The sequence below is a fragment of the Lycium barbarum genome, chromosome 3, assembly GCF_019175385.1.
Source record: "Lycium barbarum isolate Lr01 chromosome 3, ASM1917538v2, whole genome shotgun sequence".
Taxonomy (NCBI): domain Eukaryota; kingdom Viridiplantae; phylum Streptophyta; class Magnoliopsida; order Solanales; family Solanaceae; genus Lycium; species Lycium barbarum.
The window spans coordinates 118,144,841-118,149,489 of NC_083339.1; the positions used below are offsets into that span (position 1 = coordinate 118,144,841).

Genomic DNA, 4,649 nt, shown 5'->3' on the forward strand with positions numbered 1-4,649 from the left:
CTATGAGCTAACACTATATCCCAAGATTATGACAATGAGTATACGAAGTGTGTTAAAAATGACTAATATTTAACTGAATTGAGATCAAAAAAATTATTATGCGAGTAATTGATTAAGTAGAGGATTATAGTAGAAGTCAAGGAAATAATTGTTAGCAATTGGGTGGATATAATTAATCCACGTCAGTATAGCAAGGTGGCAGCAAGTGGTTATGCATTCATGCATATAATGAGGTGGTGTCAATGCTTAATGATAGGTGTTAAGTGGTGTGGACCAAAGAGGCCCACGTGTAAAGAGTATAAGTGATATTACGTCCATTATCTCACTATTTTTGTGGAGAATGCTATGGAGAAAATTAAGCAACATTTAGTAATTTCATATTTTGTGGCAGCAACGTCCAGCAAATTAATTTCAAGAGAAATAGATGCAGCAACATGATTTTCCCTTTTTACAAGCAACGTTATTCAATTTATTATGGGTTTCGCTCATCGCTTCGATTTCGTTGTTCCGTTTTATCGCATTGTTGAATTCGGAATTTCTTCGAAGTGAAGTAAGATGGAAGAGGAGTTCTTGGCAAATAAGGTAATAATTCTCCTCCGCTAGATGAATTTGAGTTAATCTAGATCATAGCTAAGTTGTTAAATGAGAAGGTACGGAAATTATACTGTAAATTGTATTGATGTTGGTATTGTGTGGGTTGTATGAAATTGAATTATGGTAAATTAAGTATGGTTATTGTTGTTCATGGTGTTGTGAACTTGGAAAGTAGTAGAAACATGAGAGATGTTGTCCGATTCATGATACAACAAGTTCGTCATTTGATATACATGATATACCAAGTATATTCTTAGCCTAATGAGAAAGATTACGCTATTATAGGCTGAACCGCTAAAGTAATTGCGAGCCGGACTGGCAACAAAGCTAACAAGGTATGTAAGGTTTTTGTTTTCCTTATTCTTTGGCACGAATCCAACTATACCTATTAACGAACGTTCCATAAAGAGATTACTCCATTCTAATGCTTCCACTTCTTATGGTTCATGATTCAATATGTTATTTGATGCTTTAGTTCATTGTGAACCAAGTTCTACTGAAGTTCTTATTGATAAGGATAGTCACATAACGTATTCGGAGGTCACCGACCTTACGTCACTCCGAAAGGCTCAAACGTTATTTCTATGAGTTCATCATGCATGTATATATATATATATATATATATATATATATATTATTACACGCCCCGAGCTATAACTGGTGGGTATGGCACTAATGTGCGCTATATATGTATATGTATATAATATAATGACACACCTCGAGCTACAATCAATGGGTACGGCACTAATGTGCGCTATATTTATATGTATATGATATAATGACACACCCCGAGCTATAATCGATGGGTACGGAACTAGAGTGAGCTATATATATATATATATATATATATATATATATATATATATATATATATATATTACACACCACTGATCAGTTGGGTACAATAACACTGAGCCTTACTATGGTCGAGTACGTTTCACACCGAGTCCTGTTAAGGCCTGGTATGTTATGATGATGATGTTACTTTTACTTATATATATATATATCATGAAGGACATTTTGACCATTTTAATATTATTATAATTATATTAAAGTGGATATTCAAGAGCATTTACCATCTTTCCGTTGTGGCCATAAAGAGGCAGAGAAATGGTCTTTTACTCTCACATTTTGGTGCCTTAATTCGCCATTACTTTTTTTTCTTCCACTATCTCATTATTCATATGAATTATGGATGAATGTGGTCCTATTTTCCTTTGTAACCTCCTACTCGTAATTCACTCGTATTTACATCTCTTTAATACCCTATTAATCCATTCTAATTCAATTCAAGGATGAATTTTTCAACTATAAATAGTTTGTCATCCTTACCTTATGGGGTAGAAAATATATTGGAGAGTTCTTGAAAATGTGAGGAAAATAAAAGAGATTTTATTAAGTTTGTTAGATATACACAGATATACAAATGATATTCATAGGCAGTTTTCAGGGTATGTATATCACATGTATAATAATGGTATACACGGAAGTTATAGGAAGTTCATTAGCTGATCATTAGTTGTCATATTAATGCAATGATTAGTTAGTTTGTTAGAGATTTTGTTGAGGTACACATGTATGAGTGTAAAGTGGTTATAAATACACCACATGTAATCATTGTTGAATATATAAAATACCTCACTTCATTCCTTCCTCTTCTCTTCTCCTCATTACTGCATGATACGATTTCCATGGCTGAGCTTCTCACATGCTCAGATATAGAAAATTAACAGAGTTTCTCTAGTTGAAGGAAGGTGATCTTTTTTGTGAAGATTTAGACTCAATATCTTTTCAAAATTTGTTGAGTTATACGATGTGGTCGGGCTGTAGTATCCTAGAGGGGACAATCAGGAAGATTACTGCTGGATCAGTAGAGATTTGCTACAGTGGGCTTGAATCTCCTTAAAAAGAGCGAGGCATCCGCACCTCAGCCTAAAGATACTTTATTTTCTTCATAGTATTTTTCAATTGTAATTTTATTTCTATTGTATTATCACCAACAATATTAAGGAGATTCAAATGGCTATAATTGAAAAATCCGCAGATGTCAAAGTGGGAGATCTTAACAAGCCATTTCGATTCAACGGTACTCATTTCAAGGGATGGAAGGGTAAACTACTTTTGTACTTAAGTCTTCTCAATGTTTCTCATATGTTAACTGAGAAGAATCCAAACAAAGAAGGCAACTCTTCCATGAATGATGAAGAACTTATTTCTCTTCAAGAAAAAATTGAAAAGTACGATGAAGATTCATACAAGTGTCGATATTATCTTATTAATTGTCTATCAGATAATTTTTATGATTATTAAGATAGAACTTACTCTACTCCAAAGAAAATTTGGAAAGTGTTGCAGAGAATATGATACCGATGAGGTTGGAGCGAAAAAATTATGCTGCTAGTAGATTTTTTCATTTTCAAATGGTGGATAACAAATCAGTGTTAGACCAAGCTCAAGACTTTATAATGATCGTTGGAGAGCTCAGGTCCGTGGAGATAAAAATTGGAGATAATCTTATTGTTTGTGGCATAATAGATAAACTTCCACCTTCATGGAAGGAATTTCAAAAAACTATGCGCCACAAACAAAAGGAAACTTCACTTGAGACGTTGATTATGCGAATCCCCATGGAAGAAGAGCCAAGGAGCCAAGATGCACTTTTGCAAATGGAAGAGAGCACCTTACAACCCGTCACAAACAAGGTAAACTTAATTACTTCAAATAATGCTGCTCCTAATACTCACAAAAATACTTCTTTGAAGCCTAAGAAGAAAACATTCATGAAAAATAATGGTAGACCTCCCAATAAAAATAATGGTGGTGATAACCAAGCACAAGATCAACAAGTATAAAATGGAGGACCGTGCTTTGTCTGTTGCAAGAGTGGGCATATTTATCGATTTTGCAAGTTTCAAAAATGTGGTCCTACAGCTCAGTCGAACGTTACCAAAGAGCCACTTGTGGCTGTGATAACAAACATAAATATGGTTGAAAATTTTGATGGATGATGGGATAGTTCTGGTGCAAACCTTCATGTCTTCTATGACAAGGATGGTTCAAAGTGTATACTCCTTTTGAGGAGCCCAAAACCATCATGCTTGGTGATTCCCACACCACCCAAGTTCTTGGAAAGGGAGATGTCTGAGTTGAGCTTCACTTCTGGAAGGGTACTAGCATTAAAAGATGTACTTTTACTCCTTCCATGAGAAAGAATTTGATGTCTAGTTTTCTTCTTAATATAGCAGGCTTCAAACAAATTATTGAGTCTGATCAATTTGTAACAGTGAAGAAAGGTATTTTTGTGGGGAAGGGGTATGCTTGTGATGGGATGTTCAAGTTGAATGTTGAGATGAATAAAGTTTCTAATTCTGTTTATATATTTTCTTCTACTAATTTTTGGCATGCTCGTTTGTGTCATATTAATAATCGTTATGGGGGAATCATGAGTAGTTTAGGATTAATCCCAATGATTAAAAAGGATTTTGAAAATGTGAGGCTTGTAATAAAGCCAAAATCACAAAAGGCCTCATTTTCAAGTTGAAAGAAAAACTGAATTGTTAGAGTTAGTCCATACTGATATTTGTGAACTTGGGGGAATTTTAATAGATATTTTATCACTTTTATTGATGATTTTTCTAAGTATACATATGTTTTCTTGATGAAAAATAAAAGTGATGCATTTGAAAATTTTAAAATTTATCTCCATGAAGTTGAAAATTAGTTTGGTAGAAAAATAAAAAGAATTAGAAGTGATAGAGGCCGTGAATATGAGTCTAATTAGTTTAATTCTTTTGTTGGATCATTGGGAATAATTCATGAAACTACTCCACCTTATTCTCCTGCATCTAATGGTGTAGCGGAAAGAAAAAATAGAACTTTGGTTGAGTTAACTAATGTCATGCTTATTAAGTCTAGTGCACCTCTTAATTTTTGGGGTGAAGCTATTTTGACTATTTGTTATGTGTTGAATCGTGTGCCTCATAAAAAGATAAAATTAACACCGTCTGAGTTGTGGAACGGTCACAAGCCAAACTTGGGATATCTAAGAGTTTGGG

At 33.9% G+C, this 4,649-nt stretch overlaps 1 long non-coding RNA gene across 1 annotated transcript; it reads left to right on the forward strand.

Annotated features, from left to right (window-relative positions):
- The first annotated feature begins 276 nt into the window (after positions 1-276).
- Positions 277-4,183, forward strand: LOC132632003 (uncharacterized). The gene is made up of 3 exons (XR_009579214.1): positions 277-582; positions 880-929; positions 2,639-4,183. It is a non-coding gene; the product is annotated as an uncharacterized LOC132632003 (long non-coding RNA).
- Positions 4,184-4,649: the final 466 nt, after the last annotated feature.